At 46.8% G+C, this 27046-nt stretch overlaps 1 protein-coding gene across 2 annotated transcripts in view; it reads left to right on the top strand.

The window, feature by feature from the left end:
* Positions 1-27046, top strand: part of sac3d1 (SAC3 domain containing 1) — a 512754-nt gene that overhangs the window by 479619 nt on the left and 6089 nt on the right. The window contains exon 1 of one of the 2 annotated variants that reach the window (XM_078556209.1): positions 26570-26594. The exons of the other annotated variant lie outside the window; for it this stretch is intronic. The gene's annotated coding sequence lies outside the window, so the exon portion shown is untranslated. Of the gene's footprint in view, positions 1-26569; positions 26595-27046 lie in introns of those variants that run through there. 2 annotated transcript variants of the gene reach the window in all.

Genomic DNA, 27046 nt, shown 5'->3' with positions numbered 1-27046 from the left:
GTGCTGGAAACTCACTGATCAAGAAAGTTCTCTTGTAAACATTTCAGAAATTTCTCCTTTTCTTTGCCCTTTACACGGTTACTACCCCAGTCTATATGAGGATAACTGAAGTCTCCCATATTCAGTAATATATAGTTATTGCAACTTTCTGAGATTTACTCCTTTATCTCCTTCCCAATTTAATGGCAGATAATATGCCTCCAGTGACTTCTTAGCTTCTCTGTTATTCTTTAATTCTAACCAAATAAACTCTGTCCATGGCGCCTCAACAACATCATTCCTTACCCAAGCTGCAGTAGCTTCCTTGATCAATACAGCTGCTCTCCCTCCCTTTCTCCTTCCCTATCATTTCTGAATATTTAGTAACCAGGAATATTAAATTCCACCCTCCTCTTCTTTGAGCCAAGCCTCTGCTATAGTCACGATATCAAAATTCCATGTGTGGCTTGTGTCCACAACTCACTGACCTTATTTACCTCACTTGGTGCATTTAGGTACCTTGAACAGGACCCTTTTGCTTTCTTGAACTGGCCCCAATGCCCCAGAGGTCTGAAGCCCTCCCTCCTGCACCATTTCTCCAGCTGCGTGTTAACCTGTTTAATCCTATCAACCCCTATACTCACTAACACGTGGCACTGGAAGTAATCCAATAACAAATACCTTTGAAACCTGCTTTTTAGCTTCCTCCTTTGCTCCTGAAACACTGACTGCAGATACTCGACCCATTTCCTACCTACGTCATTGGTTCCCACATGGATTGTGACTACTGGCTGTTGTCCCCCTTCCCCCCACAAGCTGTTTTACACCCTCTCAGTAATATCTTATCCTGGCACCTTTCAGGCAACATACCATGCAGACATTGTGTTGGCAATCACAGAAACTCCCGCCTCTTTCCCTGACTTTAGAATCCCCTTTGATCATTTCAGCATTTCTGTACTCTATAGTACCCCGCACTCCCCTGTGCACTCATTTGCCCTGCAGTGCCATGGGCGTGCTCTGCAATCCCCCAGTGTCATCATTCTCACTGGTATCCTGCTCTGAAAACTGGGCTGTAGGTGCCCCAGTCCATGATGATTCCTGCACTGCATTCCTCATCCTACCCTGTTGGATGGCTGATCACTTACTATTCCCCTGAGCTTTCTGTAGCTCTGGGATGACCACCTCCTGAACGAAATTCTCAGCCTTCTGTACGCTGCAGTGACTGCAGCCACTCAGGATTAGAAACCTTGAACATGAGTTTGAGCAAATGGAGGCACTTCCAGCACATGTGGTTATCCAGGTACATGAAGTGTGCTGGAGTTCCCAAATGACAGAGGAATTGCAGACAATAGCTCGGCTGTCCCATTACTTAGCTTAAAACTACATTAATTTACTTAAAGTTTTGCTCATGCCTCTAATGTCTCAGCTTAACTTGTTGTAAGCACATAGTTAAATGCAAAAGTGAAAACAATTGAAACACAGTTTCTATCCCTCTGACAATAACATCACTTTTCAGATTCACTTTTGAGATTGTTCTCATGAAGTATCAGTTCTCCCACTCTGCTTTCAAATACTCACTAGCTCTCTCTGTGATGCTCGAGGAACTCCCGGAGTACTGTGTGCTGAGTGCATGTAGTCACAAAGTCATTAAGGCACAGAAGGAGGCCAATCAGCCCACTGGGTATATGGAGCAAACCAGTCAGTCCCATTCCCTCACTCTATACCCGTAGCTCTGTAACTTTATCCCACTCAAGTACCATTCAATTTTCTTTTAAAATCATTCATTATCTCTGTTTCCACCACCGTTGTAGACAGTGAGTCCAGGTCATTACCACTCACTGCATATAAAAGATACTTTCTCACAAACCCCAGTATCTCCTGTGTGAGAGTGTGTGGGATGGGGTTGGGGTGGGGGGTTGGAGGCAGTGTGTGTGTGTGTGTGAGTGTGAGTGTGAGGGAGAACGTGTGTGTATGAGTGTGCATATGAGTGTGTGTGTGTGTGTGTGTGTGAGTGAGTGTGTGGGAGTATGAGTGAGAGCGTGTGTATGAGTGTGTGTGAGTGAGAGTGTGTGTCTGTGAGTGAGTGTGTGAGAGTATGAGTGAGAGTTTGCGTATGAGTGTGTGTGAGTGAGAGTGTGTGTCTGTGAGTGCATGGAAGTATATGAGTGTGTGAACGAGTGTGTGTGTGTGTGAATGAGAGTGTGTGTGAGAGTATGAGTGAGAGTGTGTGTATATGAGTGTGTGTGTGTGTGTGTGTGAGTGAGCATGTGGGAGTATGAGTGAGAGCGTGTGTATGAGTATGCATATGAGTGTGTGTGTGTGTGTGAGTGAGTGTGTGAGAGTATGGGTGAGAGTTTGCGTATGAGTGTGTATGAGTGAGAGTGTGTGTCTGTGAGTGCATGAAAGTATATGAGTGTGTGAGCGAGTGTGTGTGTGTGTGAATGAGAGTGTGTGTGAGAGTATGAGTGAGAGTGTGTGTATATGAGTGTGAGTGTGAAAACTTTGTGACCTTAGGAGCTGAGAAATCAAATCAGAATGAACAGAATCTATTCATTCAGACCTTGCCCTCTGCTCACTGACTGTAACCCCCGGAGTGAGGATGAAATTTGTGAAGGCTACATCAATCGGGGAATTGCCCACAACAGAATTTTGCACCTTTAAATCTTTGCTCGCTGACTATTGCAATGCATTGCTGGCTGACCTCTTGTGTAACACCCTCCATTAACATGAGGTCATCAAAAACTCTGATAATCATGTCCTACCTCGCACCATCCCATTTCCCAATATCACCCTGTGTTCGTTGACCCACATTGACTCCAGTTAGATAACACCTTGATTTTAAAATTCTCATCCTCGTTTAATCACTCACTATCCTGACTTGGAAATATGTCTCCGTTCCTTCACTGTCACTAGGTCAAAATCCTGGAGCTCCCTCTCTAACAGCACTGTGGGTGTACCTACACCACATGGACTGCAGCAGTTCAAGAAGGCAGCTCACCACCACCTTCTCAAGGGCAACAAGGGATGGGCAATAATTGCTGGCCCAGCCAGTGAAGCTCACATTCCATGAATGAATTTTTAAAAATCCCTCCTTAGTTCAACCCTTCCTATCTCTAATTGCCTCCAGCCCCACAGCTCTCTGAATTCGTGCTCCTCAAATTCTAGTCTCTTGGGCATTCCCTGATTTCTATTGTTCCACCATTGGCAGCCGTGTCTTCAGCTATTGAGACCTTAAGCTCTGAAATTCCCTCCCTAAACCTGTCTACCTCTCTACCCTCCTTTAAGATGCTCCTTAAAACCGATCTCTCTGACCAAGCTTTTAGTCACCTGTCCTAATATATCCTGTTGCTCGGTGTTAAATTTTGTTTGATAATTGCTCCTGTGTTGCTCCTGGGGATGTTTTACTACTTTAAAGTTGCTATATAAATGCAAGATGTTGTTGCTATTGATATTTATAGATATATATATTTCTTTTATAGATTTTAATTTCTGTGTAAACCATCAGATCTTTTCCTTCAAATGCAACCTGCAAGTCTCGGTCAACATCCTGTAAACCTGGGTTGGAGGATGAATGAGCCTGAGGTCCCAACACTAGCCTCTAAACAAAGTCTTTCCCCGGTGTCACCTCATCAGTGCAGTGAGATGCAGGAGGAGATTATGGCAGAGGAGTTGCTGAAAGTCATGAACTTTGCAGCCTCAAAGATCCAGGCCCTGTGGCGAGGTTACTGCACCAGGAAACAACTCTACATAGAACAGGGTGCAGCCATGCTACTGCAAGCCTTCTGGAGGGGTTACCAAGTCAGGAAGCTTCTCCAAGAGCCAGTTAGCAGACCTCTTCAAATCCACGTCCAGCACCCGGTCTGTTGGGTCCCATCCCAGGAACAACAGCAGCCATTGGAAGCTGGCCAGGTTCACATCCAGAGTTGGCACCACTGCCAGCAAGAGCCTGTCCAGCTACCCATACAGAAATGCCCCAAGGGGATGAGCAGTTTACAGCGGAAGATTCTTGCTGCCACTATTATCCAGGCGTATTGGAGAGGCTACATGGTGCGGAGAGACCTAGCCATTAAAACTGGGGCTGCCATCTTCATCCAATCCTTTTTCAGGGGTTACCTGGCCCGGAGCAGGCTCAAACTTAACTCCATGCCCAGCCCAATACCCCAGGATGAGGAGGCCCGGATGGTAGCTTATAACTCAATCCACATCCCAAAAAGTCCCATTTGCGGGAGCCCCCAGCAGAACTCAGGCTCCTTCCAAACTGATTTAGGACCAAGGAGAGTGTCATCAACTGGGAGCAGACGAGCAGAGAATGTTTTTTTCTTATATCCAGATAACAATGACTGTGTCTCAGGGAAGGGCGACACTGTGCACGCGACTAAACCCAGACGCCTCCTGAGTTGGTGCCCAGATTCTGGAAAGGAAAATGCAACTTCGGGGACAATGTCGACCATGCGGATGGCCCGCAGCCCCAGGAGTAATGTGTTTGTTCCTGGGTATTTTATCGAAGGTGCTGGTGACACCACCTCGATCAGCAGTCAATGCAGCACCATCCAAACCTGGCCAAAGTGTATCAGCCCCAAGAGGGAAGTGAAAGAAAATGATTTGGGCCAGGTGAATTCAAAGAAATGGCAAAAACACCAAAATGTGAAGAACAAGGAGAGAATACCCCAGCAAAACATCCTGGGAATAACAGCAGCAAGGCCGAGGTACAGTTACAGGAGCCAGGAGAAGGTAGAGGGTAAAGTGGAGAGAAACAAGTCAGTGTCCCAGTACCTGGTGAAATGCACCCCCTATACCTGTGATAAAGCTCGCAAGCTTATCCGCTACAGAGAGGAGCCCAGCTCTTCCTGCTTGAGTAACCAACCTTCTGGTCAGGTTCCTGTCTCCAAACTGGACTTTGCTCATTCTGAACTGGAAGTGTGCAGATGTCCTTCCTCCTGTCCCTCCAAATCCTCAGCCCGGAAGACCCTGAAGCAGGTGAAGGAGGAAAGTGCTGCTGCTGGTACCATCCAGGCAGCTTGGAAAGGTCACTGTACCCGCAGGTTCCTCAGGCAACAAACTGATGCAGCCACCAAAATCCAGGCCACTTACAGAAGTTACCGGACCAGGAAAGAGTTTGAGAGTGAAGGGATCTTCCCCCTGCTTTACGCAAAGGAATCAAGGAAGTGTCTAAGTGAAAACCTGAGGACTGGGACTGCAAGGAGGAGGAACAATTGTCCTCCATATGAGGCAGGATCTGAAAAACCTGGTGATGGGACAACCAATTTCACCACAGCCTCGACACTGGGTGATTCGCAGGGTATGGGCACTGATTCCAGACACATCAACGGTGAATCAGAAATATTTGTTCAGCCTTCCCAAAGACTGCAGGCAGCCAGAAAGGAGCTGCCAGCCGTCAGCCCTGCTACTCCTAGTGTCTCAGAGCCAGAGGTAACTCCCAGTTCATCCGCACATGCTGCAACCCCTGGCAGGGTGGGTAGGAAACCCAGTCACAAGCACCAGTGGCTGCAGCGGGCTAACCAAACCAAGAGGCTGCACCAGAAGAAAGTCAAAGCTGCCAGCACCATCCGAGCAGCCTGGAGAGGATACCAGACCCGATGTTTAATCAGAAAACAGAGTGAGGCAGCAGTGAAGATCCAGGCTCATTTCCGGGGATTCCAGGTCAGGAAGTTATTGAGCAGCATTGGGAAGGAGGAGGAGGACCTGAGTAACAGCAAAGATGGTGCCAACTGGGAAACGCCTGAAACCAAGAGCGGAGGTGCTCCAGACTATTTACATTTAAAGACAGAAGCTGTGAGTGGACCCAATGCCAGGGAGTCATCAAGCGAGAGAGAGGCAAGACCCCCAGTGGAATTCTGTTGCCAACACAACCCGGCCTGGAGAGGCCAGGTCAAACCAGATGGACCAGCAATTTTTGTGAAGCGTAACCCGTGCTATAACCCCCGAAAGGTCACCATACATGTGAAGGCAGCGGGAGGAGACATGAGCTGAACTGCATACCCCTCCCCACCACTGTCCAATTGCAAAGTCAACAGTGAAAGTGTATCAACAGCCAGAGATAAAAACAGGGAGATTGGCACCTGCCCCTTTAATAAAATAAAGCCTTAAAAATGGACAGGCTCCTGCTACAGTTTATTATTGAGAAGGTTAACCACCTAGCCACTCCAGTTGGCTATTAGCCCAGTCCCTCTCCTCTGTGTCTCTATTAGATTGAACCTGTGACCATTTTAACCCCGAGGTATTCCAGGTGCACTCATTCACAGAAACTGGTCCATGCCAGTGTTTGTTCTCCATATGAGCCTCCTCCCACCCCTTTTCATCTCACCCTATCACCAAATCCTTCTATTCCTTTCTCCCTCATGTGTTCATCCAGCTTCCCCTTAAATCAATCTATACTCATCACCTCAACCACACCCTCTGGAAGTGAATTCCACATTCTCACCGCACACTGGGTAAGGAGGTTTATCCTGAATTCCCGATTGGATTTATTTATTTCCAGAATTGAAATTAAAGATTACTCTCCAGGACAATCCAGCAGAAATAGGGCCTTTAAAAATAATGGTGTGTTTTTCATTTTCTCTGAACACTTTTGTTTAATTGTTATAGAGCTATCAGAGATATTTAACTGACTATCAAGGTAACTAGGTAATCAAGGAACAAAATGTCTACTTGCTTTCGATTGGCTTGATTCCCTTTGGGAAGGATGAGGTTGCAGACTTTTAAAAAATTCATTCATGGAATGTGGGCGTCGCTGGCTAGGCCTGCATTTATTGCCCATCCCTAATTGCCCTTGTTCAGAGGGCATTTTAAGAGTCAACCACATTGCTGAGGAGTCACATGTAGGCCAGACCAGGTAAGGAGGGCAGATTTCCTCTCCTAAAGGACACTAGGACTGACATGTTGAACAACCATGGAGGGAGAATGGAGGGGGGGAGTTGGAGGCTGAAGTCATGTGATGATTCCTCCTGTAAGACTGACCTGGAGGAGTGTACAGCACTTTGGGATCACTGTGAAGCAGGTCGGCATTACTGTGAGACAGACTGGGAGCAGCTTGCGGCAAGTCAGGGATCTGTGAAGCAGACTGGGAGCAATGTGAAGCAGGTCGGCATCACCATGAGACAGACCAGGAGGAGTGTGCAGCAAGTCAGGATTACTGAAACATAGCAACATAGAAAATAGGAGCAGGAGTAGGCCATTCGGCCCTTCGAGCCTGCTCCACCATTCATCATGATCATCCAGCTCAATAGCCTGCTCCCGCTTTCTCCCCATATCCTTTGATACCTTTTGCCCCAAAAGCTATATCTAACTCATTCTTGAAAACATACAATTTGGCCTCAACTACTTTCTGTGATAGCGAATTTCACAGGCTCACCACTCTCTCGGTGAAGAAATTTCTCCTCATCCTAAATGGTCTACCCTGTATCCTCAGACTGTGACCCCTGGTTCTGGATTCCCCCACCATCGGGAACATCCTTCCTGCATCTACCCTGTCTAGTCCTGTTAGAAGTTTATAGGTTTCTATGAGATCCCCCCTCATTCTTCTGAACTCCTATGAATATATTCCTAACTGACTCAATCTCTCCTCATATGTCATCCCAGGAATCAGTCTGTGAAACAGACTGGGAGCAGTGTGAAGCAGGTTGGCATCACTGTGAAGCAGACCGGGAGGAGTGTAAAGCAGGTCAGGATCACTGTGAAGCAGACCGGGAGGAGTGTGAAGCAGTTTGGGATCACTGCGAAGCAGACCAGGAGAAGTGTGCAGCACTTTGGGATCACTGTGAAGCAGACCAGGAGGAGTGTGCAAATGTTTGGCATCATTGTGAAGTGTACCGGGAGGAGTGTGCAGCAGGTCAGGATCAAGCGAAGAAGACCGGGAGGAGAGTGCAACAGATTGGGATCACTGTGAAGCAGACCAGGAGGAGTGTGCAAATGTTTGGCATCATTGTGAAGTGTACCAGGAGGAGTGTGCAGCAGGTCAGGATCAAGCGAAGAAGACTGGGAGGAGAGTGCAACAGATTGGGATCACTGTGAAGCAGACCGGGAGAAGTGTGCAGCAGGTCTGGGTCACTGTAAAGGAGAATGGAAGGAATGTAAAGCAGGTCAAGATCACTGTGAAACAGACTGGGTGGATTGTGCAGCAGGTCAGGATCACTGTGAAGCAGACCAGGATTAGCGTACAGCAGGTTGGGATTACAGAGTAGCAGACTGTGAGGACTGTGCAGCAGTTTGCGATCACTGTGAAACAGACTGGGAGGAGTGTGAAGCAGGTCAGCATCACTGTGAGACAGACCAGGAGGAGTATGAAGCAAGTCAGGATGATTCTGAAGCTGACCGGCGAGAGTGTGAAGCAGGTCAGGATCACTGTGAAGCAGACTGGGAGGAGTGTGCAGCAGTTTGCGATCACTATGAAGCAGAAGGGGAGGAGTGTGCAGCAGGTCGGGATCATTGTGAAGCAGACCGGGAGGAATGTGCAGCAGGTCAGGATCACTGTGAAGCAGACCAGCAGGACTATGCAGCAATTTGGGATCACTGTGAAGCAGACTGGCAGAAGTGTGCAGCAGGTTGTCTTCACTGTGATGCAGACCAGGAGGAGTGTGCAGCAGGTCAGGATCACTGTGAAGCAGACCAGGAGGAGTGTGCAAAGTTTGGTATCACTGTGAAGCAGACCAGGAGGAGGCAGAAATTTGGGATCACTGTGAGACAGACGGGGATGAATGAGAAGCAGGTGAGGATTACTGTGAAGCAGACCAGAGAAGTCTGTAGCAGATCAGGATCACTGTGAAGCATATTGGGAGGAGTGTTCTGCAGGTCAGGATCACTATGAAGCAGACGGGGAGGAGTGTGATGCAGATCTATATCACTGTGAAGCAGACCGGGAGGAGTGTGAAGCAGGTCAGGATCACTGTGAAGCAGACCCGGAGAAGTCTGAAGCAGATCAGGATCACTGTGAAGCAGATTGGGAGGAGTGTGCAGCAGGTCAGGATCACTGAGAAGCGGACCAGGAAGAGAGTACAGCAGTGGGGGATCACTCTGATGCAGATGGGATAATTGTGCAGCAGTTTGGGGTCACCATGAAACAGACTGAGAGATATGTGAAGCAGGTCAGGATCACTGTAAGACAGACCAGGAGGAGTGTAATGCAGTTTGAGATCACTGTGGAGCAGGCTGGGAGGAGTGTGAAGCAGGTCAGGATCACTGTGAAACAGATCGGGAGGAGTGTGAAGCAGTTTGAGATCACTATGATGCAGGGTGGGATCACTGTGAAACAGACCAGGATGAGTGTGCAGCAGGTTGGGATCACTCTGTAGCAGACTGGGAGGATTGTGCAGCAGTGTGGGATCACTGTGAAGCAGACTCAGAGGAGGCAGAAATTTGGGATCACTGTGAGACAGACTGGGAGGAGTGTGCAGCAGTTTGGGATCATTGCGAAGCAGACCAGGAGGAGTGCAAAGTAGCTCAGGATCACTGTGAAGCAGACCGGGAGGAGTATGTTGCAGGTCAGGATCACTGTGAAGCAGACCGGGAGGAGTATGCAGCACGTTGGGATCGTTGTGAAGCAGACCTGGGGGAGGCAGAAATTTGGGATCACTATGAGACAGACTGGGAGGAGTGTGCAGCAGTTTGGGATCATTGTGAAGCAGACTATGATGATTCTGCAGCAGTTTGGGATCCCTGTGAAGCAGACCGAGAGGAGTGTGCAGCAGGTTGGAATCACTGTGAAGCAGTCCGGGAGGAGTGTGCAGCAGGTCTGCATCACTGTGAAGTAGACTGTGAGGAGGGTGCAGCATTGTGAAGCAGACTGGGATGTGCAGCAGAACAGGATCACTGTGAAGCAGACGCGGACTGATGTGCAGCAGGTCCAAATCACTGTGAAGCAGACTGGAATGATTGTGCAGCAGTTTGGGATTACTGCATAGCTGAGCGGGAGGAGGGTGCAGCAGGTCAGCATCACTGTGCAGCAGACCGGGAGGAGTATGAAGCAGGTTGGGATAACCATGAAGCAGACTGGAAGGGGTGCAGAAGTTTGGGATCACTGTGAGACAGACTGGGAGGAGTGTGCAGCAGTGTGGGATCACTGTGAGACAGACTGGGAGGAGTGTGCAGCAGTGTGGGATCAATGTGAAGCAGATTGGGAGGAGTGTAAAGCAAGCTGGGATAACTGTGAAGCAAACCGGAAGGAGTGCAGAAATTTGGGATCACTGTGAGTCAGACAGGGAGGATTGTGCAGAAGTTTGGGATCACTGTGAAGCAGGCTGGAAGGAGTGTGAAGCAGGTCAGGATCACTGTGAAGCAGGTCGGGAGAAGGGTGCAGCAATTTGGGATCAATGTGAAGCAGACCCGGATTAGTGTGCAGCAGGTCCGGATCACAGTGAGATAGACCAGGAGGAGTGTGAAGCAAGTCAGAATCACTATGAAGTAGACCGGGAGGAGTGAGCAGCAGATCAGGATCACTGTGAAGCAGACCCGGACTAGTGTGCAGCAGGTCTGGATCACTGTGAAGCAGACTGGAATGATTGTGCAGCAGTTTGAGATTACTGTTAAGCAGACCGGGAGGAGTGTGCAGCAGGTTGGGATCACCGCGTGGCAGAGCGGGAGGAGTGTGCAGCAGCTCAGCATCACTGTGAAGCAGACCGGGAGGATGTAAAGCACGTTGGGATAACCATGAAGCAGACTGGAAGGAGTGCAGAAGTTTAGGATCACTGTGAGACAGACTGGGAGGATTGTGCAGAAGTTTAGGATCACTGAAGCAGATTGGGAGGAGTGTGCAGCAGTGTGGGATCAACGTGAAGCAGGTTGGGATAACTGTGAAGCAGACCGGAAGGAGTGCAGAAATTTGGGATCACTGTGAGACAGACGGGGAGGATTGTGCAGCAGTTTGGGATCAATGTGAAGCAGCCTGGATGGAGTGTGAAGCAAGTTGGGAATACTGTGAAGTAGACCGGCAGGAGTGTGAAGTAGGTCAGGATCACTATGAAGCAGACTGGTAGGAGTGTGCAGCAGTTTGGGATCATTGAATTGAGAGAAAGAGAAAAAAAATCAAACTGTTACTTCACAGGTATGCAGTGAGTTTATTGGCTGGTGAATATTGTTGCTTTCTTTCCCTTTCTTCAAAGTTCAGAAGTTAGTCTAAGCAGCTGGAAAATTAACAATTTCAATTCTTTTGGTAATTTGTTAAGTAAAGCATTTCAATTAATCTCTATATTTATGGTACAACAGAAGAAGACAAGTGAGTAGTTTGTCAGCCTTTTTTAAAGTTTTGTTATCTAAAAGGGAGAGGATGAGCAGCTCTGACCCCTGGAGTACACATTCTGTGAGAGTGGAAATTGTGCAGGCAGTGGCCATAATTTTCCAATCTTCTTTTGACAGAGGGGTGGTGCCAGAGGACTGGAGAATTGTAAATGTTACAGCCTTGTTCAAAAAAAGGCTGTAAAGATAAACCCAGCAACTATGGGCCAGTCAATTTAACTTCAGTGGTGGGGAAACTTCTAGAAACAATAATCAGGGACAAAATTGAGTTAATTAAGGAAAGCCAATAGGTGTTTGTTAAGGGCAACACATGTTTAGCTAATTTGCTTGAGTTTTTTGATGAGGTAACAGAGAAGGTTGATGAGGGTAATGCTGTTGATGTGGTATACATGGACTTCCAAAAGGCATTTGATAAAGTGCCACACGACAGACTTGTGAGCAAAGTTAGAGTTAGTGGAATAAAATAGACAGTAGCCACATGGGTACGAAATTGGCTGAGTGATAGGAAACAGAGAGTAGTGGAGTTCCCCAGGGATCGGTGTTAGGAGCCTTGGGCCAGAATTTTCCGGTTTCACGCAATCTGAAACTAGTTTGCGATCATATGCTCCACCCATCAGTGGCAGGCTGTGTTTCCTGCCGCTGCACGTTGGGAGCCTAATTCCAGTACTGTAGCATCTCATTATAAGTCCTGCTCGCTGGAATCATCCTCCCACGCTGGATCATCAGGGCCATGCCAACATGTTTCACAACTGTACACAAGCGACGTGCACTTGGTGAGCTGCACTTTTCTTGGGTCTTAGAGATTTGTTCGCCCACCTTGCTTCAGGCAGCACTCATGATCATCAGTGTCAGGCTTCACAGACAGCACCACATCACTTTTAAGGGGGGCTCACAGGCAGGTCTGTACCTACCAGACCAGCCGTAGGTGAGGGTAGCTTTTCAATGGCTGCAGGGCTAGGAAAGGGGGAGAAATGGCCTCAGGCAAATGAAAAGGCTGCAGGGCAAGGGATGTAATGGGGAAGGGGGGTATCTCAGGGTGTGTGTGGGGGAAAGTGTTGATCTGTGTAAGTGGCCTCAAGATGGTGAGGGCTGAGGAGGCAGTCTCCAGAGGAGATTAGGCCAGATGGAGATGTGAGGGAGTGTGTGAGAGAGTGATGATGTCCCTTGAGCTGGCAGTGAGTGAGATGCTAATGAATGTGTGATGGGCTTGTGAATGTGTGAATTTAGAGTGATGAGATCGTTGCCTTACCCTGGTGGCACGGATGAGATCTTTCATCAACTTTCTGCACTGAATGGCCGGCCTCATGTGCAGCATTGGCACTGACCACCACTGCCACTGCCTCCCAAGCCAGAGTGGTGAGACAGATGGGCCAGAGCGGGGGTAGAGGACATTGCGGTGGGCCTCCACGGTGTCCAGAAGGCATCCCAAGGATACATCACTGAATTGGGGGGCTGCACTCTTCATGGTTTTTGGGGCCATGTCTTCACTGGAGCAGTCCTGGGCTGCGAGCATTGTGAAGTGTGCGTCCCACTGCAGTTTAAATATGGCACCCTGCATGTGGAAGTGGCAAGGTAATGGCGTGGCGGGCAAATTGGAGGGTGCCCGCCAACGAGACGGCATGTTTCATGTGGCTGAATAATTAATGAGGCAGGAATGGGACAATATGGCGCGAAAACCTGCCGGCAAACAATTTTACCGCGCTTTGTGCAAATCTGGGACGATTCCACCCCTGCTCTTCCTGATACATATTAATGATCTTGGTATACAGGACATGACTTCAAAATTTGCAGATGATACGAAACTTGAAAGCATTGTGAACCATGAGGAGAATAGTGTAGAACTTCAAACAGTTTCCCAGGAGTCGGTGTTGGGACCCTTGGATTTATGTGTTAATGACCTAGAACTTGGTGTACAGGGCACAATTTCAAAATTTGGGAATGATATGAAACTTGGGAACATTGTGAACTGTGAGGAGGATAGTGTAGAACTTCCAAAGGACATAGTCAAGTTGGTGGAATGGGCAGACAGGTGGCAAATGAAATTTAATGCAGAGAAGTGTGAAGTGATTCATTTTGGTAGCAAGAATGCAGAAAGACAATAGAAAGGGTACTGTTCGAAAGTGGTTGTTGGAGCAGAGGGACCTAAGCGTATATTTGCATAAATCATTGAAGGTGGAAGGACAGGTTGAGAAAGCGGTTAATAAAGTATACAGTATTCTAGGCTTTATTGATAGGGGCATAGAGTACAAAAGCAAGTAAGTTTTGTTAAACCTGTATAAAACACTGGTTCAGCCTCAATTGGAGTATTGTGTCCAGTTCTGGGCACCACACTGTAGGAAAGATATGAAGGATTAGAGAGAGTGCAGGAAAGATTCACAAGAGTGTGGTTGGGGCAGATTCAATTGAAGCTTTGCAAAAGGAATTGGATCATTATCATTACAGTGCTGTAGGGAAAGGCTGGGGAGTGGCACCAGGTGAATTGCTTCTTCCGAGGGCCAACACAAACAAGACTGGCTGAATGGCCTCCTTCTGTGCTGTAACCATTCCATTATCTTTGCCTCAAGAATTTCAGGACCTCAGCATCAAGGTTCTTGGGTGGGATGGTGGAGAGGAGAGCCCAGAAAACTATGCCCCACATGTCTTGGCAGTGTCAGACTGAAAGGGCAAGAAATCTGAGGCCTCAGAGCCCTGATAATCTGTAAGGGTACGGCGATATATGCTCATTATTCTCAACTTAATAGCTTGAAAAGTTAAATTATGGTGACAGGCTGCATTGGGTTTAGGACATTTAGGGATGATCTAATTGAATGAGTTGCATTTAATTAGCGCCTTTCACAACCTCAAGAAATTATCTAATTGAGGTGTTCGAGATGATAAAAGGAGTTGATAGATTCTCATTTTCGACCCTATTTCATCTGGTTGGTGGGGGGTCCAGAACAAGGGGGCAGAAGCTTAAAATTAGGGCCATCAGGAGTGATGTGAGGAACCACTTCTCTATACAAAGGGAAGTGGAAATCTGGAACTCTCTTTCTCAAAAAGCTGTTGAGGTTCGGAGTCAATTGAAAATGTCAAGACTGAGATTGGTAGATTTTTGTTGGGTAAGGGGTATTAACTGATATGGAACAAAGGTTCCATGGACTGCAACGGTTCAAGAAGGCAGCTCACCACCACCTTCTCAAGGGCAATTAGGGATGGCCAATAAATGCTGGCCCAGCCAGTGACGCCCACATTAACTGAATTTTTTAAAATGGATTTGATGTACAGATCAACTATGAACTGATAGACAGGTGGCATAGATTCAAGGGACCTCGTTCTGTTTCATATTCCTGGGAATATAATCAGGAACCAAGGGACAGAAGAATATACATATGGAGCATTGCTAAAACTGGAGATAATACACATGGGCAACTCGTAGTTTCACACCGCAATTTTTTTTTAAATTGTAACCTTTTTAACATTAACAATAAGGAGCTGGGTTGAAGGGAATGAGAAATGTCTTTTGATATAAAAAATATTTGATAAAATGGCTAAAATAGGTGCCCAGTACAGGAATAAATTACAGAACATTATCTAATCTAAGGGCTATGATGATTGGACAGACCAGGAAAACCCCACTGGTATTGGACTGAGCCTCACAGACACTGCCTGGCGGGTTCACTGATAACAGTTGCATTATCAGCTACAATTAGGGTGGGTGGCACTGTGTCGGGTTGGAGGTGAGGGTGGGGAAGGTGAGCCTGAGTTCCACTCCAGGCCATTCTCAGAGGGTTGGTGTATGGATGTGGGAGGTGAGAGCAATTTCTGTGATATTATTATTTCAATCATGATTACACTGTAGTTGAGGTACCACAGGGTACCCATGGCATCAACATCTTGCCAGTGTGTGTGCTAACACTGCAGTAATGATCCTGTTGAAGTAATGGACCTGTAGCTATGCTGGCCTCTGAGAGAGCCATGGCAAGATGACAAAATGACACACTTCCTGGTCTTTGTGACCTCATTGATTGTAATAACTTGTCACCTTGTGATGTCACCCTGACATTTGGGGATAGCAGCCTCAGCAAAGTGCAGGTATATCAAGAGGGAGCTGGGTGGAGAAGGTTTACACGTCTTGTTCTGACAGAACTTTCCCAAGCAGCTAGTGATCCCACAGCAAGACTCCCCATTCCAGAGCTCAGGCTGTTTTCTTCAAAGAGAACAAAAGGCGGAAATGCCTTGAAGCAAGAGGCAGCCATCCAAACCTGGGCCCTATGCAGCTCCAAGCCCAGGCAACTTAGTCCTGTTTGAGATTGTAATTCTTGCTCATTTGAAGCAGGAGGTTTAGAAAGGGTTGTTCTTAGCATTGTTGGTGCAGAAATCCTAACTGATCTCAAGATCTCAAACGCAAAAACTCCAGGTATGTGGGAATTAGCAGGACAAGGAATTTAAGCTCTATTTGTGTATCTGGGATGCCACCAAATACACCAACCACCCAGCACTTGGTCTCAAAGCACCAAATTATGGTTCTTCACCCCACCTCTCCATAATTAATGTTTCACCTTTTCACAATGTCATAAAATGTTGCCCAAGGCAGTTCCCAGTCAGTCTTTTTCTGGACCCAGGGTTTGTCCCTGAAAGAACTAAAATTGATACTGTTTCAAATGTAGCCATGTATCCAACTTGTTTTAAGTTTTAAGGTTGCTGTACCTCCAGATTTTCCTCGCAGTTTCTTGGCCTCTACATTCCAGGGACAGTGTTTCCCAGTGAGAGAATTCATGGCTTTCCTGCTTTCCTCTGTTGCTCGTTGCAATCCTGGACACAAATCAGCTTTCTCCTCAGCCGAATCCCATCTCTCCACTGGTCTCTGACGTGAGGAGACGTCTCCACTCTCAGGCTCTGAGCCATTCAGAGCACCTGAGGCTGCCGCTTGGGAGCTGAGAGCATTACTAACATCGCCCTTTACTTTCTCTCAACTTCTCTCTCCTGTCATCTTTTCTGTGACCTTTCGGTCACCCTCTCCTAATCTCTGTTTTTGGTTTCGTCTGTGTTTCCTTTACACCTCTGTGAACCACTTAAGGGTATTTTCTGTTTTAAACATAAGTTAAAATCCCTCCAAGATCTTGCCTCCCCCTGCCCCCCACATCTCTGTAACCTCCTCCAACTCAAAAACCCTCTGAGATCTCTGCGTTCCTCTAATTCTGGTCTCTTCAGCATTTCTGATTTTAATCACTCCAACATTGATAGCTGTGCCTTCAACTGCCTGGCCCTAAGCTCTGGAATTCCATCCCTAAGCCCCTCTGCCTTTCTCTCCTCCTTTAAGACGCTCCTTAAAACTGACCATTTTGATCTTCTCATGAGGCTAGGTTTCAATTTTTGCTCATGTGAAGCGCTTTGGGACATTTTATTGTGTTAAAGGTACCAAAAAATGCAAATGTACACAAGTGGTTGTGTACTGATGCTGATCTTCACCAAAAGAACAGCAAAGGTCACACAGGCTGTCCATCCCTGGGCTCCTCGGTTGCTCTCCTGGTTTTCTTGCAGAGTTCAGTGGAGACCAAACCCTCAGTCTCTGTGAATGAATGAACAACCTGTAAAATGGTCATATTAATACTGACTAATTCCAGATGCTTTACACGTTTCTAATCATTTTCTGTACTTCTTTTTGCTGTGGGTACGAAAGCTTCAAAAAAGGAAGATGGAAAAAGATCAACGTGTAGAAATAAGTCACGAGAAAACAGATGAGAAAAGGAATGAAAATAAGGAACGTGAGAAAGAAAGAGAAAGAGTGAAGGATCATATTAAAGAGAGAGACAGAGATAGGGAAAGGCGCAGAAGTAAACATAAAGAGAGCAAGAAGGCAGAAAGGAGAGAGATCAGGGAGAAAGAAGAGAATATTCAAAGACGAGCAACAGGAGGTGAGGCCCGAATAGACAAGAAAGAAGATGAAGCAAAAAGGAAAGACTATGAAGGTATTAATGACAAAAATAAATTATCTAGAGATGTGGATCATTCTCCCCTTTAACTGTTACTGTGCTGCAATACAGACTGGGATCTAACCCAGGGATTTGGGGTGTTTCTATATAGTATGATACCCAGGACTGAGTTGCAGGCTGGAATCTAATTGAGGGGTTCAGGTAGTTTATATATAGAATTACAGATACCCAGGAGTGAATTACAGGTTGGAAACTAATTGATGGGTTTGGGATTTGTATATAGAATAACAGAGACCTGGGAGTGAGTTATAGGTTGGAAACTAATCAATGTATTGCCAAGTCAGGATGGTGTGTGTCTTGGAGGGGAGCCTGCAAATGGCGATGTTTCCATGCGTCTGCTGCCCTTGTTTTTCTAGATGGTAGAGGTTCCGGGTTTGGAAGATGCTGTTGAAGGAGCCTAGGCGAGTTGCTGCAGTGCAAGGTGTAGATGAATGGATTGTTAACCTTGACATCACATTATAACTGCTTTCCCAGACATACAAATAAAAAATCTTGTAGATGGTACACCATGCTGCCATGGTGTGCTGAGGATGGAGGGAGTGAATGTTTAAGATGGTGAATGGGGTGCTTGCTGATCAAGCAGGTTGCTTTGCCCTGTATGGTGCTTCTTGAGTGTTGTTTGACTGCATTCATCCAGGCAAGTGGAGAATATTCCATCACACTCCTGACTTGTGCCTTGTAGATGGTAGACAGGTTTTGGGGAGTCAGGAGGTGAGTTATTCTCCACTGAATTCCCAGCCTCTGACCTGCTCTTTTAGCCACTGTATTTATCTGGCTGGTCCGGTTCAGTTTCTGGTCAATAACCCCCAGCATGTTAGTGGTGGGGGATTTTCAGTGATGGCATTGCTGTTCAATGTCAAGGGTATTCTTTATTAGAGATACTTATTTCCTGGCACTTGTGTGAAGTGATCCAGTGATTTGTTAGCAGGTCTTAAATAAAATGAAAAATAGTAAAGCTACAGCCTGTGGAAAGTGGGTAATTTGAGTTGTTCTTTTCTGGGCGACGACATTTCACAGAATTATAAACAGGAGGAAACTTGGTTACAAAACAAATGGAAATACAGTGAAACTGAGGGAACAGTGAAAACCTGCAAATCCCAGCAGGAGTATCACTATATCCTTGATATGACAGGAACAGTCTTACTGACAATTAACAGGACACAGCACAGACCAGGCCTGAGAATCTCAATTCTGAGGACAATTTAAGAAAGTTTGGGGAAAAGGGACATTGTGGTTTTAAAAATGATGAAAGGGATTGATAAACTCAATCAAACTGTTCATACTGACATAAAGAAGGAAAGACTTTATGTAGCGCCTTTCATGACCTTGGGATGTACTTTTCACAACCAGTGAAGTATTTTTGAAGTGTACTCATTGTTGTAATGTAGGCAACGAATTTGTGCACAGCAAGATCCCATAAACAGAAATGTGAAAATGACCAGAAGTTGGTTGAGGAATAAATATTGACCCAAGGTAACTAGAGAGAACCCCCCTACTCTTCTTTAGAATATGCCGTGGGATCATTTACACATACCTGAAAGGGCAGATGTGACTTTGATTTAATGACAGTGTAACACTTCCTCGGTATTGCACTGGGAGTGATAGCATGGACCTTGTATCTGAGTCTGACTCTGAGGTGAGAGTGCCACAGCAGACACAGGGGCAGAATTTAAAAGCAGAAATTCACACACATGAAAGAGAACTGGATAAGTTGACATGAAAATGGCTTCAATTGATAAGCACATGGACAGAGACAATAGACTAAGGGGTACAGAGGAAAATGGGATACAGACCAATCAAAAACGATTTCTCTTTCCCTGACCCTAAAAATCTGCGTTCCTACAAAAGAATATTCCAGAATAGAAACAGGTCAGTTGATCAATCCAGCCTACGCTGGTGTGTTTCTTCATGAGCCTCCCAGTCTAATCAACTCTCTCCCCTCACTCCTTGTACCATTTAATATCCCACCCAGACTAATCCCATTCTCCCCCTTCACCCTTTAATATCCAATCCATTCTAATCCCACTCTCCCCCTCAACCTTTAATATACCACCCAGTCTAATCCCACTCTCCCCCCTTATCCTTTAATATCCCACCCAGTTTAATCCCACTCTCCCACTCACCCTTTAATATCCCACCCAGTTTAATCCCAGTCTGCCCCTCACCCTTTAATATCCCACCATCTAATCCCACTCTCCCACTCACCCTTTAAGATCCCATGATATAATCCCACTCTCCCCATTCACACTTTAATATCCCACCCAGTTTAATCCCACTCTCCCGCTCACCCTTTAATATCCCACCATATAATCCCACTCTCCCCCTTCACCCTTTAATATCCCACCCAGTTTAATCCCACTCTCCCCCTTACCCTTTAATATCCCACCATCTAATCCCACTCTCCCCCCTCACCCTTTAATATCCCACCCAATCTAATCCCACTCTCCCCCTCAACCTTTAATATACCACCCAGTCTAATCCCACTCTCCCCCTCATCCTTTAATATACCACCCAGTTTAATCCCACTCTCCCACTCACCCTTTAATATCCCACCATCTAATACCACTCTCCCCTTCACCCTTTAATATCCCACACAATCTAATACCACTCTCCTCCCTCACCCTTTAATATCCCACCCAGTCTAATCCCACTCTCCTCCCTCACCATTTAATATCCCACCATCTAATCCCACTCTCCCCCTTCACCCTTTAATATCCCACCCAGTTTAATCCCACTCTCCCCCTCACCCTTTAATATCCCACCATCTAATCCCACTCCCCCCCCCACCCTTTAATATCCCACCCAGTTTAATCCCACTCTCCCCCTCACCCTTTAAGATCCCACCATATAATCCCACTCTCCCCATTCACCCTTTAATATCCCACCCAGTTTAATCCCACTCTCCCCCTCACCCTTTAATATCCCACCATCTAATCCCACTCTCCCCCTTCACCCTTTAATATCCCACCCAGTTTAATCCCACTCTCCCCCTTACCCTTTAATATCCCACCATTTAATCCCACTCTCCCCCCCAACCCTTTAATATCCCACCCAATCTAATCCCACTCTTCCCCCTCACCCTTTAATATCCCACCCAGTCTAATCCCACTCTCCCCCCTTACCCTTTAATATCCCACCATCTAATCCCACTTTCCCCTTCACCCTTTAATATCCCACCCAGTCTAATCCCACTTTCCCCCCTCAGCCTTTAATATCCCACCCAGTCTAATACCACTCTCCCCCTCGCTCCCCGTACCCTTTAATACCCCACCCAGACTAAACCCACTCTCCCCCTCACCCTTTAATATCCCACCCAGTCTAATCCCACCTTCCCCCTCCCCCTTTAATATCCCACCATCTAATTCCACTCTCCCCCCTCACCCTTTAATATGCCATCCAGTTTAATCCCACTCTCCTCCCTCACCCTTTAATATCCCAACCAGTCTAATCCCACTCTCCCCCCTCACCCTTTAATATCCCACCCAGTCTAATCCCACTCTCCCCCTCATCCTTTAATATCCCATCCAATCTAATCCCACTCTCCCCCTCGCTCCCTGTACCCTTTAATACCCCACCCAGACTAAACCCACTCTCCCCCTCACCCTTTAATATCCTACCCAGTCTAATTCTATTCTTCCCTTGACCCTTTAATAATTCACCCAATCTAATCCCACTCTCCTCCCTGACCCTTTAATATCCCACCCAATGTAATCCCACTGTTCCCCCTCAGCCTTTAATATCCCACCCGGTCTAATCCCAATCTCCCTTTAATAACCCAACCAGACTAACCCCACTCTCCATCTCACCTTTTAATGTCCCACCCAATCTAATCCCACTCTCCCCCTCGCTCCCCGTACCCTTTAATACCCCGCCCAGACTAAATCCACTCTCTCCCTCACCTTTTAATATCCTACCCACTCTAATTCCATTCTCCCCCTCACCCTTTAATAATTCACCCAGTCTAATCCCACACTCCCCTTTGCTCCCCGTACCCTTTAATATCCCACCCAATTTAATCCCATTCTCCCCCTCGCTCCACTTACCCTTTTAATATCACACTCAGACTAAACTCACTCTCCCTCTCACCCTTTAATATCCCACCCAATCTAATCCCACTCTCCTGCTCACTCTTGTTACTCCATCTGGTGGAAAGAGCCTCACCATTAAAACTATCATCTCTGTCAGATCATCATTAAACCTGCTCAGTTCTAGTGAGAAGTTTCTCATCATAGGATACATCATAACTTTAGTCTTCAGTTAGAAATCTTGCAGCATTACCACCATATTTTAAGCACTTGCTGTCAAGCAGCAGGAAATGAAACAATTTCAGGCCTTGTAATCTTTGAACCCCAACCTGTGGAATGAATTTCACTTTGCCATTCTGTAAATCCTGGGAAAAGTCCATGAACGTTTCCTAACGAAATGCTTTCTGTTGTGTTCTCAGGTCATATGATGGACCACGGAAATGGTGCCATCATTGTTCAGACGCCATTGAGCTGTCATGAGGAAAACCTGATCATTAAGGAGGGCAAACCAGGCAAAACCCTTAAATCTGCCTCAGTACATAATACGAGAGGAGCGACAGCTGATATCGGGTCCAAGGGGAGGTCAGGAGATGAGAAGCATACCAGTGGGCAGCCACATCACAGAGGTGAAAGAGACAGTAGGGGAGGCGGGGAGAAGATTCTAGAAAGGTGGGAGAAGGTTTCTATCCCTGGTACGTACCCAGAATCAAGAAATGGAATTTCCGAAAACCACAGATCTATGTCAGTGGAGAGGGAAAGTTGGGGGGATCCCTCATCACAGCGCCCAAAATATAGTTACAGGGCCAACATGGACAAAGGGGAAGAGGAGGGCAACAGACACCACCGTGAGAAGCACTACAGTCCCTCGCCAGAGTCCCTCACAGAGCCCAGCTGTAGAATTGCCCACATCATGCATTCAAATATCAATAGTCCTGACCCAAAGGTAATCCAGGGTAAACATCGCAGCGCAGATAAACCACCAAGGCCTGAATCCAAAGACTCAAACAGGAGACGGGGAGAAAGCAGACAGAGCCCTAATGTCCATCTTTATATGTCTGAGTTAGTGCCTCATCCCTTTGAAACCAAGACCCAGACGTTCGTTGACAGTCGACCTCCAACTGAACACGGCAAAAGGAAGTCCAGAAGGAGTTCAAAAGAGGAAAGTGCGAATGGCATGAATACCCAGGGGCTCCGGACAACTGATGAGGAGACTTTGAATGTCCGGGATGACAAAATGGGCAAGCTTATGAAGGCCAGGTCCGAGTCTCCTCGAGATATCCCAGCAGACCTGGGGTCAAAGGGAAGGTCACGAGATGACAAATATTTCAGTGGCCATATCCAACCAAGGGTTGAAAGAGACAGCAAGGGAGGGGGAGAGAAGATTCTGGAACGGTCAGAGAAGGTTCCTCTCTTCAGTTCACACTCAGAGTCAAGACGTGGAGTATCCGAAAACCACACACCTCTCTCAGTGGAGGATGAAAGTTGGGGAGAACCCTACATCAGCTCCTCATCACAGCGCCCAAAATACAGCTACAGGGCCAGCATGGATAAAGGGGAAGAGATCAGATATGCTCCTGATAAATATTCCTACAGCACACCTGCAGAACCCAACCTGCGAGTTTCACAAAAGATGGAGTACACAGTGATATCCAACATCAAAACCCCTGAGATCAAGAGAAAACACATAAAGCACAAGAGTTTGGTCAGGGAACACATGACAATTGAACCAGATATGAAAGAGCTGAACAACATTCAACCAGTGGTGATAATACAGAGCCCAGATATTGAACTTGGTGTGTCCAGGTCATACTCTAAGGCTGATTCTGCTGTTGAGCAGATTCCCAGTGGCTTTGCTGACATTTCGTTGTCACCTGATTATCCTGGAAGAAAAACACAAAAAATCTCAAGAGATAAAACCTCTACAGCAATCAATGCTCTTGAGACTTGGAACAGTCCGGAATTCCAGGGCACTGCAGCAAACGAAACAGATGAATATAGTCAAGGTGGTTCCTCACTGGGAGCAATAAAGTGTTTGGAAGGATGGGGGAAAGGGCTTGTTTACGAACCCCAGTTTGAGACAAAACAGGGAGACAGGTGTTCTGATGGATCTCCTGAGAAAAAGGAAACCTATCCAGTACAGTGGCTGTCCAATTCAAGGAGGCCTAGGTACAGCTATGGTACTAATAGAGATGTGGAAGATGAAAGTGTAAATCTGTTGAAAAAAAGCATTGCTCACCTTTCTCAGGTGTCTGATCAACCAGTGCTTAGAATTACCAATAAATCAGAATATATGGTGTCCTCCACATCAACCAGTCCTGAGATGAACAGGAAACTGATCAAATATACCAGCTCACTGGAGGATCAGCCATCCGCTCTTTCTAACTTCATTAACAAAGCCAAGCAACTTGAAATTGCAACGACTATGCAGCCAGTCTCAGCCTATGAGTCCTCGACAGTGCCGTGCCCATTGAATTCAGACAGCTCAACCAAAGATGATCAACAGGCCAATGAACTAGACTATGGTGGTAGCAACTTTATATACAAGACTTCTGTTCCCGGAAGTCAGGTAGAATTAAGTTCCACTAACTCTCAGGATAGACCAAGAGAATGGCAGAGAGGTGTTTACAGCAAACCTAACCCCCATGACCTACCAGATGGGGACACTCATCGAGAACGCAAGGAAACTGTTTCAGGAGATGTCAAACCGATGGCTTCACAATCATCGACCTCACTTCGCCAGAGAGTGGTGTCTTCATTGGGAATGACATTAACCGATGGGACTTTGTCTGTTGATATCCCTAGACCAATAGTGTCTGCATCGCGGAAGAATCTGATTGGAACAACTTACAACACTGAGGTAGTCTCAAACAAGGTACGCTCTAAACCTGTTCACTTCAAACACCAATACCAGGAGTGTCAAAAGAGATCACTGCAGACCCGAAAACGGTACCAAGAGGAAGTGAAAGCAGCCCTGATGATCCAGGCTGCGTGGAAAGGCTACCAGACTAGAGCACAGATTCGGAAACAGGCAGAGGCTGCGGTTATAATCCAAGCAGCCTATCGCGGCTACCAGATCAGAAAGTTTCTAACAGAGGGTATTAGTGAGAATGAAATGGATGAACTAAACGACTTACAGAACGAAGACTGGCAAAACTCTGAATATCCAGATGTCTTTCTAGAAGAAATTTCACAGAGTGACTACAGTGAGAGTGATGCAGATTCAACAGAGGACTGGCTGGAGTCACCTGTCAGCATGGTAATGGGCAGCCCAGGGAGTTATGGAAATGAAAGCTTAGTCCATGAGGGCAGCCCTATCGATGTTGGTTGCCCAAACCCTTTGCCGCAGTATGAAAGTGTATACCAGTCGCAGACCTGCAAATGGGGAGGGATTTAGAGTAAAGGGGACCCTTTGTCAGTGCTTTATTCCTTTCTAAAGATAACAATGCAAGTTTAACCTTAAAACAGCATTTGGAATAAACAAACAACTTAAATAAAGGTGTTGTTAAAGTTTGAATCACAGAATTGTTACAGTGCAGGAGGCCATTCGGCCCATTGTGTCTGCATCGGCTCTCTGAATCAGCATCATGACTTAGTTCCATTCTCCTGCCTTTTTCCCATAACCCTGCAAATTATTTCTATTTAAAATAATCATCTCATGCCCTCTTGAATACATCGATTGAACCTGCCTCCACCACACTTCCAGGCAGTGCATTCCAGACCTGAACCACTCGCTGTGTGAAAAAGTTTTATCTCACATCACATTTGCTTCTTTTGCAAATCACTTTAAATCTGTGCCCTCTCGTTCTCAATCCTTTTATGAACAGAAACAGTTTCTCCCCATCCACTCTGTCTAGCCCGCTCATGATTTTGAACGCCTCTATCAAATCTGCTCTTAGCCGCCTTCTGTCCAAGCAGAACAGTCCCAACCTCTCCAATCTATCTTCATAACTGAAGTTTCTCATCCCTGGAACCATTTTTGTAAACCTCTTCTGCACTCTCTCCAATGCATTCACATCCTTCCTAAAGTGTGGTGCCCAGAACTACACAATACTCCAGCTGAGGTCTGGCTGGTGTCCTATACGAGTTCAGCATAACCTCGTTGCTCTTGTACTCTATGCCCCTATTAATAAAGCCTAGGATCCTGTATGCTTTATTAACTGCTCTCGCCACCTGTCCTGCCACCTTTAATGACTTATACCCACATACACCCAGGTCCCTCTGCTCCTGCACACCCTTTAGAGTTGTACCCCTTATTTTATATTGTCTCTCCATGTTCTTCCTACCAAAATGAGTCACCTACTTGCCCACTCCACCAACTTGTCTATGTCCTTGGGATATTTTATGACTTCAGCCACGGCTCAACTGTTAGGACTCTCCTGCCCGCCTCTGAATCACAAAATTCCAGGTTCAAGTCCCACTCTGCAGCTTGAGCATAAACATCCAGGCTGACAGCACAGTGCAAAACTAAGGGAACGCTGCATTGTCAGAGGTGTCATCTTTTGGATGAGATGTTAAACCAATGTCTTCCTCCTTGGATGGATGTTAAAGAACCCACGGTCACTATATTGAAGAAGAACAGGGGAATTACCCCGATATTATGGCCAATATTTATCCCTTAATCAACATCACAAAAAATAACATGTGCCATAAAAGTGCCAGGCAATGACCATCTCCAATAAGAGAGAATCAAACCATCACCCCTTGACATCCAATGGCATTACTGAATCCTCCACTTTCAACATCCTGAGGGTTACCATTGACAAGAAACTGAAATAGACTAGCCATATAAATATAGTAGCGACAAGAGCAGGTCAGAGGCTAGGAATCCTGTGGCGAGTAACACCTCCTGACTCCCCAAAGACTGTCCACCATCTACAAGGCACAATTCAGGAGTGTGATGGAATACTCTCCACTTGCCTGGATGAGTGCAGGTCCCACAACACTCAAAGAGCTTGACATGATCAAGGACAAGGCACTCCATCCACCACCTTCAACATTCACTCCCTCCGCCACCGATGCACAGTAGCAGCAGTGTGCACCATCTACAAGATGCACCGCAAGAACTCACCAAGGCTTCTTCAACAGCATCTTCCAAACCCACAACCACCTAGAAGGACAAGGACAGCAGATAGATGGGAACACCAGCACCTGGAAGTTCCCCTCCAAGTCACTCACCATCCTGGCTTGGAAATATATCGCCGTTCCTTCACTGTTGCTGGGTCAAAATCCTGGAACTCCCTCCCTAACAGCACTGTGGATGTACCTACGTGACATGGACTACAGCGGCTCAAGAAGGCAGCTCACCACCACCTTCTCAAGGGCAACTAGGGATGGGCAATAACCGTGACCTCGCCAGCGACGCTGACATCCCGTAAAATAATTTATAAAAGTACCCAAATTGACTGCGGCTTGTCTGACGTTACATAGACTACATATTTTAAATTGGCTGTAAATTGGTTTGGGTCGTCCTGAGTTTTTGAAAGGCACGAGAAAATGCAACTCTTTCTACTGTATGAAAGGCGCTATGTAAATGCAAGTTGTGGGTGGGGGAGGGGGACGGAGAAGAGAAAGTGAGAACGGAAGAGGCGCCAAGGTGGCAAATGAGGGAAAATCTGGGCTTTTGGAGGGGAGATTCCGGCCGCCGAGGGAGCGGAGCGGGAGCCCGGGGCCGCGGGCCGGGTGGGAGATCAACAGGCCCCGGGAGGAGCAAGCCGAGTCCGAGGCCGAGTCCGAGTCCGAGGCCCAGGCCCTGGAGGAGGGAGCAGGCCTCGCCCACTTCCCTCCCCCATTACCTCTCCCTCTCTCCACTCGGCTCCCCTTGAT

This window comes from Cetorhinus maximus, chromosome 13 (assembly GCF_964194155.1).
Source record: "Cetorhinus maximus chromosome 13, sCetMax3.hap1.1, whole genome shotgun sequence".
NCBI classification, from domain to species: domain Eukaryota; kingdom Metazoa; phylum Chordata; class Chondrichthyes; order Lamniformes; family Cetorhinidae; genus Cetorhinus; species Cetorhinus maximus.
This window is presented reverse-complemented; position numbering and strand designations above follow the sequence as displayed.